At 39.9% G+C, this 13416-nt stretch overlaps 1 non-coding gene across 1 annotated transcript; it reads left to right on the top strand.

Annotated features, from left to right (window-relative positions):
- The first annotated feature begins 2405 nt into the window (after positions 1-2405).
- trnal-caa (transfer RNA leucine (anticodon CAA)) lies at positions 2406-2518 on the top strand. Its single transcript has 2 exons — positions 2406-2443; positions 2473-2518. It is a non-coding gene; the product is annotated as a tRNA-Leu (tRNA).
- Positions 2519-13416: the final 10898 nt, after the last annotated feature.

Here is a 13416-nt window from a genome sequence, read left to right as displayed (position 1 = left end):
TAGTTCTTCTTCTATTTAGAACTATTCAAACTTAGAACTCTTTGCTGATTTAGGTGGTATATTTCCTCAATTACAGGACAGCACAAACAGTTCTTAATGCAGAAATGGAAGCCTGTCTAAATTTTCCTTTCTGTTAAAGACATTTTGGGAAGCACTTTTTTTGGGACACTGATTTTTCTCCTTTGGGGAGCTAAAGAAGACTATAGGGTGTGGCACAGTGGTAGTGTAGCTGATTCTATCTCTGAAAGTTGTGAGTACAAATTGGGTTGGGGTCAGCTAAGAGTTCTTCACCATCTGCTGGTGCTGAACCCAGACTTCTCACCATGTAGTTGAGTTCTTCTCAATATCTCAGCATCTCCAAAACATCATGTCCAACTTTAGAGACAGCTACATCAGACAATGAAAGTTTGAGACCACTTTATTATTACAGGTTCTAGCAAACCTGAAAGCTAAGGCGTTTCAGGTCACTTTTTTAATTAAAAAAGTGTCTGAAGCCTCTAAATAAAATTAGGCTTTTTTAATTGTGTATGAAATTCACTCCCATGGGCTCTGAAAGGGGAAATATACTGTTGGGATCCTCGCAAGTGAGGTGTCTTCTTGTGGTGAAGCACAGTCATACCTGACTTGTCCGGGATGACCCAAGACAGACTTTATCCAGAAGTGACGGCACCACTCCAAGTAGAATGAGAGAGAAACACAGCACGACATGGGGAGTCAAGAGGCTCCCACAATTCACCTTTCCTCACATTACTGATTTCTTCACTAACGTTTTGACCGTTTTACAATCACAATGACCGTTTCACATTAAATAAGTTTTTAAACCATCAATATTTAAGAAAAAAAATAGTACTTTTTTTTCCAATTATCAAAAAAAAAACATTAAATGCCTTGATTGCATAAAGTTTCACAGACAGAAGCAGCACGCCAGCACAACCAACATTAAAATGGAGGGCACACTACGATTTGCATTGACTCAGAAGTGATCTCGGCAGACGTCATTCCCTGCATAACACAAAAGGTGGCAAACCGCATTTGGTTTGAGTGGACGCAAGAAAGTTTTTCTTTTCTGCCTTGATGTCAAGCTGACAAAGTATCTTCAAACACTTTGCTTAGTTTCTCGAGAGACTGCCAAAAAGCAGCTCCCTCCCTTTTGAAGTCAGTTGGAAGGGGTCTCAACAGAAGCACCTAACAAGGTGAGATTCAAACCAAAGCCCCTGAAGGGGCTGGAGCCTTAATCCAGTGCTTTCCACTGTTCAGCCACAGTTACCACTGGACTGTGTCTCTTTGTCACATTACTTGCTCAGAGAAAGCCAGATGGCTTTCGCTCTTCTGGTCCGACTTAGTAGCATTACGACAGTGTAACGAACTGCACCTGCTTTTTTTGAGATGCTGCCATTCTCGTAGTGAGATCTCGACCTCTGGATATAGTTCTTCTATGAAACAGGCTTCACACGTCTGCGTACAGCTCCCTTGATGTCATTTTATTTTTACAGCAGCCACATCCGGAAAGTTGTGTCTTTTACGTTTTATTTGAACAACAAAACTACATACAATACAAACAAGAGCACATATAACGTATCAAGAAAATCGTCAGTGGCACATGCTATAATACAATTACACTTTATGAAAAACCTTTACACGACGTAAATAAAGATAAGGTCCGCACAGCTCGTTCTTACATTTCGAAAGAGTCCGTAAATACCCCTTTACGTCTATTTTGAACTGTTCAAACGTAGGACTCTTCCCAGACCATTTCACTTTATACCACATTCCTAAACGAGGATGCATCTCCTGTTTTAGAACTATTTTGGGCGGTATGGCTTATACAACACACCCACAGTATTCTAATGGTGGACTGCAGATCTGTGCTATAGTTCAGTCGAATTCGAAGGATCCAGCAATCGTACTGGATTGGACTGGGATTCTGAAATGTCTCTTGCAAAAGTATTCGGGTTTGCTTGAACCTTTGATAAAAAAAAGTGATCTAATCTGAAACTACCCAGCTTACAATCTCTGAGGTAGTTGTCACTAAACTCGGAAGTGATGTGGCACACATGTGCCGTGTGCCTTTACTTTTGTAAAAAACTGGTATCGGGAAAAGTTTCTTAATATTTCTTTTGATTAGCATGCAAGAAAATGTGATCATTACCTATGGAGCCTGCCTTTTAGAAGTTCTCCCTCTAAACACCTTGTGCAGCCTCCCGACAGACTAACAAAAAGCGCCTTTTCACCAACTCAATTTATAATACGCCCCTCAAAACTCACAACCGAATAACAATCCATCCGTATATTTGATTTCCAAGATCCATTCAAGGCAACTTGGCTCTTCGCAAGCAAATCATTTCAGGGAAGAAACTCAGTTTAATCAACTACTGGTGCATTCAGCACACCACTTGCTCTCGCTTGTCAGGGTGGCCGAGTGGTCTAAGGCACCAGACTCAAGGACATGTGTCTTTCCAGCTGGCTTGGGTGTTCTGGTCTCCAAATGGAGGCGTGGGTTCAAATCCCACTCCTGACAGCTTCTGTTTTTACCTCTCTTGAATTGTTCCAGTGCTAGCTGACAGTGAATGACTGAAATATAAAAGCAGCAGAAGAAAGCAAGCAACTCAGTGCAATTTGTGAGTATTCTGCACTGTTAAAATGCACAGGTTTTCATACTTTTTGGAATTCGTAGCTCAAGAAGTGACTCCTGTTTCATTTTCTATTCAACTCGATTTGCAACTCGATTTGCATTCCACCCCTCACAACAGACTAACAAACGGCTTCATGTGCCACAGCATTCCCCTGTAGATTCGGTTTGCATTATGAATAGGCGACCCCGAATGAAATATTTTAGTGTTGGCTCAAATGTGAGGAATTTCATGAACCCTCAAAAAGGAATGCTTGCAGAAAATGCCAGCAATTCAAAGCGTGTAGGCAGCATGAACAGACCAATTCTGCAATTTCTTTTATCGCGGGCGGTGCTTTCCGAGTCGATGGCTCTGCATTAGAAATGAGAAGTGCTGAACTCTAAACACGTTCTTGCCATTACTGCTACTCCTGCTGCTACTCCTTCATCCTCGAAAAAAGAAAAGACAGGCATGTTTTGAGTCTCAAAATGATCTTCTGGATCCACAAGAAACATGTAAATTTGATTGATTCCGCAGTATTTTGGATGTACTGTACTTATAACTTCCATCGAAGAGAGATTTCATCAGTTGCATGAAATTGAAACTTTGACTTTTTGTCTGGTATTGAAAATATGTTAAAAAAAACAAACAATTTTCTAACGAACAACTCATGAAGTATTGCCAGGATCTATATTTAGTGTTCGGTAGTGATAACACTGCTGATATTGATTGAGTAGAAATCTGTGATGTATTGATAGCTTTATCTGAAGCGAGAAGTCCTAGAACGCCATCTATGAAGTTTTAGGATTCATACCAAGAAATGCCTTTTGTTTCCCACCCCAACTGCTGCTTTTGCATTACACATTATGTGAACATTACCAGTTTTGGTAGCTTCTGGGCACGATTAAACTGAAACTGAAACTTATTACAAAATTCTTAAATCAGGACTAATTTTAATATCAAATGAAATTACTACAGAAGAAAAGGTTTAACTGAAATAAGAATAAGACTATGCAAGCCTGAAAAATAGAACAATTCAATTTATACAGATGCAGCCATTCAAAGTGCCCGGTACAGACACGTACTGGAGGTAATTGGCAACGGCGTCATGCATTTTGGAGCAAGATGACGCAAGATGACGCGGGGTACCGCGGTACGTGATTGGTTGACCGACAGGAGCACTCGTGGTCCGTTGGTCTGTCGTAGAAAGATTTACTGTAAACGTCTTTACTGTGCCCGTTCATATTGAATTTTACCACTGAAGGGAAATCTTAATAGCTGAGCATAAAAAGAATAGGAGCATACTGTAAGGCGTGTGAAGGCCATAAACGATATTAATTTTGGAACATAAACATACAGTATATGGCTGGTCTCGGTACTTTAAAGAAAACATACACGAAACATGGTTTCATTATGACCAGAATCGGTCTTGAGATATTTTTAACTTGATTTACAGTATTTGAGAGGTATGTCTTGACACCGATACTACGTAAATACTGCTCACGTATATGTTTCTAGGTTTATATTATGCATTTCATACGGTCAAATTACTTTTGAGCAACTGATAAGAAGCGCGCAATGGTATGCCCAGGGCGTTTTAGTTTCGTTTTGTGCGGGGACTCAGCTTTAACTATATCGCCGTGGATTGATTAGAGATATCAAGTACATACAAGTCATTTTTTAAATGTTGTAGTTCGTCTTGTAAAAATGTTACGAGTACATCATCTGTCAACAATTACACAGGTTCTGTTTCCATATTGCGGATTTTGGTTACGTAATATTATTTTCTAATTTCACGTTGTGAATATATGATTTGGGCAAACAGAGCCGCAAAGAAGTACATTATGGGTTGTTGTTTTTTTTATTTGCAGTTTTATCTAGAACAAGCGATGCTTAAACCTTTGTCTGATTCTTGTGAAACTATCCACACGACAGTTACCTAGGAGTTGACTTCAGTGATGTCACTGATGGGATGTTTCTAAAAATCCATCCACTGTAAAACGTCTTCTCCAGTTGTCCTGCATATGTATTCGCTAATGAAGCTGTGTGTTCTGATCCTGGTTCTCTACATTTCTGTATGAACCAGCTTAGAGGGCTAAAAAGCTTGTGTTTAAATTGAGTGTAAGGTAATTTATGCTTCTAAAGTCGTGGTCAGCATTTATTATTGTACTGTGCTGTAAACTTGTTCTGTGCCTAATTACATTATTTTATAGCTTTATCAAATCTGTACATTGTCTGTCGATAATTTTTCTGTAGTGCTTTTTCAGCCCTCAGCATGTGACTGTGCTGGTGGTGCTGTGGGTTAGTTTCCTGATTCCCATGTAACTATGACTTTATTTTTTAACAAACATTTCTTTGAAAAAATGAAACGTTTCCCTTGGTCAGAGATTAAATAAAACCTCACTCGCACCAAACAAATTTATATTTCTAAATATCACAACATGATCGAATTTAAGTATTTTTATTAACAATGAATAGTCACCTTTACGTTACAAAATAAACATTTATATTGATTTGAATCGCGTTTTGATTTAAATTGTAAATGCGTGTTTAAATATATGTATTTAAAGGCAATATACTGTATAAAAGCGCTGATTCTTATGGAATGTGTTCCGCCGGGGATTCAAAAAATTATTTTTTTTTAATCGCGTATCTAAGGGAAATTGCAGTATAACTTTGTTCATGCACAAACAGTGGCATGTTACATTATTAATTTGGGTGTCTCCTCATGCCAGAAAGCTCTAAATTGCATTTTGAGTGCGGTTTATGACTTTTTCTAAATTGCAACCCATAAATAAAGCTGATACAGTTTAGACTTACTGTATTCTAAACTGTATTACAGCAGCACATTGGACAATGCAAGGTAAATTGCAAAAATGCACTTGGAATCTGTCCAAGCCCTACTACAAAAATTATTTAAACTGCGACACTTATCATTCATCTTTAAATAAACTTTATTTTATATAGCGTTTTAAGCAAATAGGTAATTAGATTGCTCATAAACCTAATCGCTTTTTCTACATAAACACAGCGTGATTGCTCTCTGAAAATGCTTTTTCTTTATATTTAGGCTCAGATTTCAACTATAGATCGTATTATTATAAACTTTCTTGGAAAAATGTCTTTTACGTAAACCATGTTTGCTATTAATTCATTTAGGGCTAGAATACATTCATTGTCTTCTAATCGAGTCGAGTTGACATTGGAAGCTTGCCATGCCTGGACTGTTACACCAACGCATTAGCATGTTAAAGCGATTTCATTGATTTATTTTAGTTAAAATTTTATATATCACCTTTAAAAGTGGAATTTTAAAGCAAAGTAAATACCCGACACTGATTGTACCCATCTGTCATGCTAATAAAACACCTTGAATTGAATTGAATTGAGGGAGAGAGGGGGGGGAGGGCGAGTGAGATAACCAGGACGTAAGGCAAATAAGATACAGTACACTCCACAGACATTCACAACAGCGACATATGAAACGTTTGCACATATAGTTAAGTTATTACTTGGTTTGCAATGAAATACAATATTGTTGTTGTTGCTGTTCTTGTTGTTTTTATCCTGTAAAGCGTTTTGAGAAGCCACCTTTAAAAGCGCTGATTCTTATGGAATGTGTTCCACCAGGGATTCAAATTGATTCAAAGCTCTAAATTGCATTTTGAGTGCGGGTTTTTGACTTTTTCTAAATTGCAACCCATAAATAAACTGCGACACTTTAAACTGCGACACTTATCATTCAACCAAAGCTCGAAATACCACAAGGACCCTCAAGAGCACAGCAAAGACTGTATTAAAAGACTGTATCACACCTAAAGAAGAATATTTTAAATTTCTTGGCGCAGTTCATTGTGCAATTAACCCTTGTATGTGCTGTCCGCATTCAAAATGCAATTTAAAAAAAGTCAAAAACCACGCTCAAAATGCAATTTAGAGCTTTCTGGCAAGAGGAGACACCCAAATCAATAATGTAACATGCCACTGTTTGTGCATGAACAGGGTTATACTGCTATTCCCTTTGATACCCGATTAAAAAAAAATAAAAAATGTTTTGAATCCCCGGCAGAACCAGGCATCCATATGAATCAAGCAACAGGTTTATTCCATGCTGAAAAAAAGAAAAAAGAACGCAATGATCCCCCCAGAGTCTCAGCCCCGGGTTATTTGGGTTTTTAGACAGAGGGTAAAAAACTCTCTCTCTGGCTTGACCTCCCCCTCCCTGTGTATTGTCTGTTTTTTTGTTAACAAGGCTCGCCAGCTAATGTGAATTGAAACCTGTCTTTCTAGCTTTTAAAGTCGTGCGAAGTGTAAGCCACAATTCAAATAGAGAAAAAAGAGCTGACTGGCAAGATTTAAGATGTGGCTGTCAATGTTGGATTAAAAAAAACACATTGCCAGACGTTTGTTGCATTGCTTGAAAAATACCTTTATTTCGAGAGACTGGATAAGTATTTCAAGTGTTTTTTTTTTAACTTCCTGAAAAACAACTAATAATTTAACTATATGTGCAAACGTTTTATGATATGTCGCTGTTGTGAATGTCTGTGGACATGTGCTGGCTGGACAGGAGGCTCTACTGTACACAGAGAGGGGCGGGAGGAGGGGACAAGCCCCTCTCTGTGTAGAGTAGAGTTTGATTAATAGGGAATATAATACAAATGTTGTTTGGTGTTAATGTGTTGTTAAGTTTGAATTTGTACCTGTTTCCCTGAGCTCTGGCTTTTTTTCTGGAAAACCATAACTCTGGTCTTGTCCAGATTGACTGTCGGCGCCCAGGTCTGACAGTAGTGCTCCAGCAGCGCCAAGTTCTGGCGCAGCCTCTGTTCTGTGGGCGACAGAGGGACCAGGTCGTCTGCAAAGAGCAGGAACTCGATTTCCATAATTAATGCAGATCAGTAAATCAAGGGACAAAACAATTATTGCGCCCGGCTCCTCAATGGGGTTTGAAGTGCTAATGCGTTGGTTTAACAGTCCGGGTGTGGCAAGCCTCTAATGTCTCCCGACTTCGGCAAGAGGCACCCGCCTTTCATTGGAAGACAATGAACATTCTAGCCGTACATGTGAATATAGCATAAATACACAAAGGGATTGGGTGAGCTCCCATCACAAAAAAAACTGCGAACCTGCACTACAGCGACCACAGTACAGTATGGAGACCAAGACCTTTTACGGGAAGAGACGGGGTGCTTCTGCCGCCCCAGCTTCCAAAGAGCGAAGGGTAAGCAAATACAGCAGACTTCATCTGAAATACGTTATTACAGCGTATATTACAAGGTATTATTGCCGTTTTGAATTTTAAATTAAATTATAATTATTTCTTTGTAGCCTGTTCTTCAAGAAAACACCGCACGGGCGAAACGATCTACCACCAGGACAGTAAAAAAGAAAGCGGTAAGACGGAAAAAAAGAAAAGTTTATTTTGACTTCTGTTCCGCGACTGATGAATACTACTCTGTGACTTTATTTCTTACATGAATTATGTTATTTTGCCACAGGCCGTGGGTCTCTGCTCTCGGCCACTGGCCAGGGTGCCAACCTGTAGAAGCAGCACCTGTGTGGAGACATTTCGGCAGCAGCGGGAGCAGTACAACGCATTACTGGGGAGGACTGGGAGGCTAGAGACACTCCTGAAAATGCAGAGGAAGGAGACAGTATGTTCCAGCAGTCAAACAGTTGAGCAGCTGTCTCTCGAAAAGTGCCTCTCCCCGCCGCGCAGGTTGCAATGCCTGGCGGAAGCTCTGCCCCCCGCAGAGCACACACCGCCTCAGTACACTCCATCCCGGCCTCTTCGTTCACCACCGCATGGGAATTGGTTGATGCTGTCCCCGTCGTCTATCTCCCCCCAGGAAGCACAGCAGAAGTCACAGACGCCAGTGGGAAAAATAATTCTCCCAGATGTCCAACTGCTACCCATCACTCAGGAGATGGAGGGAGGGTTGTACTTGCAGTGCATCGGCATAGACGGGAAAACAAGAGCCGACCGCTACGCCACCCTCATGTTTCGAAATCTTGTGACTTTTGAAATTTACTGGGGGTGGACCAGGTCTGTAATATTTGATGGGTCCAGAGGCAAAAGTGCCTTGCCTTGCAATCTCCGGGAAACCATTAGTAGCATGGTGAATCGGAGATTCTCAACCCCTACTTTGTGCGACTGGAAAATAATTCGTGATCGGATCAACGAAATGCTTCGTAGAAGGAGGTGCTCTTTTCCTCTCGTCTAACAGTCTGTCCACAAACACAACATTCCTGTTAGACAAGAGGAATGTAAAAAAACAATTACTTTTGTCAATGGAAACCTGTGTGTGTGTGTCTCTCTCTGCTGGATGTCCCTTTCACTCTCTGCTGAATGAATAAAAGCATTTTTATTAAAAACGCGTTTGCGTTTGTCTGGTATTTACTTTTGTCCCTTTTAACTGTTTTTCCCATCTACGTTTTTGCTTTGAGATGCCACTTTTAAAGGTGATATGTAAAATAATGTTTTTTATTATTGTTATAGAGAAACATGATCAGATTTTCCCTGGTTCAGAAAAAAAAGATCTAAAGTGCTACATCTAACTTTCTTAATTCAATGTATTTAAAGCAGTGAACTACTGTAGATGTAACATAACACTCAGAAATACAATCGAGAATAGTTTTGTGGTGTTTGTTTAGATGAAATGTTCCTAAAACGTATAACGTAACAAAATTAAAGACGATTAAAATCTGTAATCTTTCCACTTGTACTGTATGTCATCGGAAAGTTTCTGCTTTGTGTAAGGATGGTATCAAAAAGTAATCTTAAGTGGTGAGAAAGCTGTGCTCAATGTATTTAAGGGACTTAAAAGTAAAAGGAGATGCTTCATATTGCTTGACTAATTTTAAAAACTAAGTTATAAATGCAGACGCTCCCTCGGTGCCACGCCGGGTGTAAAGATCAAAATATACATTCGTCCCGGGCAGAGGCCGAAGAGCCCGGCTGGGGTGCGCGGGGAAGAGCAGGACAGGAGTGAAAGTGGTCAGGGTGGAGTTTAGGAAGGCGTACAGTCTGGGCAGGTATAGATTACACTTTTCTAAAACGTATTTGAAAAATAAAAATGATTACAATCTAATCCTTCCACGTTTGATCCCAAAATCCCAAGAAAAATAAATCTAAACGGGTAGAAAGCTATGCTGAAAGTTTATTAAGATACTTAGAAGACAAAGATACTGTATCAATTTATGTTGCATTAGTCTGATTATGATTAAAAAAACACATAATAAAAAATGAGTTTGCGATTTATATCAAAACACGATTTAAATCAATATAAATGTTTATATTGTAACGCATACTGTCCAGCCTCCATTTCTCTATAAAAATTTACTCTATTACACACACACACACACAATAGAAGCAGGAAGCAGAAGCAGGGACCGTTATCAGAAGGGAAGAAGGTGACTATTCATCATTATCAAAAATGACTTGGAATCGATCATGTTGTGATATTTTGAAATATAAAAGTCAATTGATTGTCCATAATATTGCTATTCTATTTTTTCGAAGAAATGTTTGTTAAAAGAGAAGTCCAGCACCAGCTGGATTTGAACACACAGCCCGTGAGTTGGTAATCGAGCACGTAGACCAGTGGGCTACAAGGGAATTCACATGAAGAGAGAGGCGAAACAGCCCTACGCAGCCCTATCGCAGTACACGAATATAATCATATTGTTATTAATTTCTTTAGATACGCGATTCCATATTATATTCCCTTTTAATTAAATTCTAAAAGTATGCTTGTTGACTCCGGTATCACGTTAGTTAAAGACTTCGATGCTTAAAATGTTTAGGGAGAAATGGAATACTGGTGTGTATGTTTTCTTACCGAAGAAGTACCGAGACCAGCCATATACTGTATGTTTAAGTTCCAAAATGAATATCGTTTATGGCCTTCACACGCTTTGCAGTATGCTCCTATTCTTTTTATGCTCAGGCACTAAGATTTCCCTTCAGTGGTAAAATTCCATATAAATATTCAATACTTAAACGGGCACAGTTAAGACATTAAATATACATATACATACTGTATACAGTACAGTTTGCATACGGTGATATGTTTATGCTCCTAAATCAATCTCTTTTATGAGCATGTGAAAGGCATGGTGAATCGATTCTCATAAATTACTGTACTTTGCATGATTGGAAACAAATGCGTGATTGCGAAATGCTGTGGTGTTACTTTTACAAAGACGGTCAATGAAAAAATGAATGTGGACCAGGGCAATACTTTTGAGTTTACACTTACAGCTTGTCCAAGGTCATTCATTATTAATACTATTAGTAATATCTTCGTTAAAGACTTTGATGGCGACAGCTCAAACACGAGAGGTTGAGCTTTATTAGCTCCACCTTGCGGAAATTCCGGATACTATTATTTTGCTTGCCGTATTATAGGAGAATTTACGGTAACTAGCGGTATTTACCGGTAACTCGCGGTAGACTGCATACAGCGCACCGGAAAATAATGCGGTATCGCCCTCGCATTTTGAATGGCTGCATCTGTATGTGTAGCAATCTCTCTCTCTCCTTCTCTTCCTGGTGATCTGAAGGGCAGGACTTTGTCCTCTTAGTGGCTCTTGATAAAATATTTACTGGGTTCAGTTAATGATTAGGATGGTTTTGACCATCATGGCCTCAGAGATGTTCTTGATTTTGCCTGTAACAGATGAGGAAAGGAATTCTAGTTCGCACAAGCAACAGGAACATTATTAAAGTGTAGCTCGGGGTGAGGAGTGTCAGACTGTACTTAGACCTTGATCTAGCAGTGGTTTAGCACTGTGAAATATTTTGCAGGGCCTTTTCCATTCAGAGAAACAGACTGTTTTGTCTCAGCTAGTATCCTCCCTGAGTGCTGCTGTGAACGATGTGTTAAGGGACTTTTGGGAGTCAGGGCTCTGATGGGACTGAGCTGTTTCTATTTTTAATTTTTCTGTGTGTAGGGCAGTATGCTGCACTTGGTTAAAACTACTGCATCATGTCATGTTGTTGATATAGTATGTCTCCAGCTATAGATAAAGACTTGAGACACGCCATTCCCGGTACTGAGCAGTCAGGCTCTGTCCTCACTGGTATTTACAGAACACTGCATGGTCAGTTTCTGGGAATGAGATAATCTTGTCTATATGGCCAGGTTAACACCCCACTGGTTGACTGGATAAGGCCAAAGTAAACAGCTGTTATTGAAATACTGTATATTACTACAGGGCCTGTATCTATCGCCATTTAAAAAAACTTCAGCATCATAGTTTCTGAAGCTGGTTTAAAAAGCAGGTAAGTTTCCACACCACTGGGTGGACTTATATGACAGTTTACTACATTCAATATTACAGTACTACAGTAAAATGTACAGTCTATTCTATACAGGGATCTGTACGAACACCATCCCTGGCCATTAGACTGACCACAGCATCCAGATTCTACAGCTGAGATAACAGCACTAACTATTCCTCCATAGTGGGTTTTTATCACTTCAGTTAGCAGTGACCATGACAATAAGGCTGAGCTTCACCTCTGAAATTATTACAGTAGTACTGAGGTGTTAACTATTTTAATTAGCAGTCCAGGACACCTTAAACTTTCACTTTATCCTGTCTGTCCGTTATTTCTAACGGCCCAGGTCTCAGCTCAGATAGCTTAGCTTACCCAGCACCTGAGACCCCAGAGTCTCCTTTCCATTACAGATGAGTCAGAGCGGTTCTCAGGTGAGACTCACTACAGCACCAACACCCACCTGAACAATCCAGTCACACTGAAAACCTGCAGGCATTAATATGTGGACCTACACAATTCACAGGAATAGGAGACTCACTTGCTGAAAGAAAACTCCATACTGTTATGCCACGGCCCCGGAGGACTCATCATTCCACCTCACATTCCAGTTTCTGTTCCCTGTCCGCCGGTTCCGACCCGGCCTTCGTGGTTTTAACTTCGTGTTTTGATGGATCTCCTGGTTTTGGACTTTCTCGTGTGTTTTGGATACTCTAAGGATTACTCTTTGGGATTGTTCGCCTCGGCCACACCTCCCCCGTGCACCAGCGCACCTTGGACACGCCCCCTTGTCTTCAGCCCCGTATTCCTGCATGACGTTTCCCCAGTGTTTCCCCACTCCGTCGGACTGTGTCGTCCGCATAGGGTCCGGAAAGAACTGTTTGTTACATAGGAGTCAGGACTCTGACGGGAGTTAGCTGATTGCAATTGTAATTTAAGTATTTTTCTGTGTAAAGAAATGTACGCTACACAGGGTTAAAAAAATTACATCATGTCAGACAGGAGGTATGCTAGAGGTAACAGAAGAGACGAGACTGGCTGTTGGTGATACAGTATGTCTCCAGGTACAGATAAAGATTTGAGACACACCTTTCCCTGTATAGAGCAGTCAGACATTGCCCTCATTGGTGGTTATAGAGCACTGTGTGGTTGGTTTCTGAGAATAAGATAATCTTGTCTGTATGGACAGGATAAAGTCAAAGTAAACTGACATATTTTGTGTACTGCACATTTCTACGGGGCCTATCTCTATAGACATTTCCACAGTATCTCCAAACTTCCTCCTCATCACTGGGCAAGGGCGCTACACTAGTTTAACCCATCAATCCCAATCCAACAATATTTAGACAGGTTTATGAGCTGCACCTCAGACCCTTTAATATAACCAGATTATGTGAGTTGTCTCAATTGCAGGTGTTTTATGGAAACAATTCAATTAACATACAAAGTAGTCTAAAACCTGTTCTGATTAACTGTTTAGTGCTTATATTTCAAAGTTTTATATTAGAAAAATGTAGTAGTCTC

Source organism: Lepisosteus platostomus, chromosome 5 (genome assembly GCF_059453375.1).
Source record: "Lepisosteus platostomus isolate fLepPlt1 chromosome 5, fLepPlt1.hap1, whole genome shotgun sequence".
Classification (NCBI taxonomy): domain Eukaryota; kingdom Metazoa; phylum Chordata; class Actinopteri; order Semionotiformes; family Lepisosteidae; genus Lepisosteus; species Lepisosteus platostomus.
Note: the sequence above shows the minus strand (reverse complement) of the source record. Positions and strands in the feature narration are given on the sequence as shown.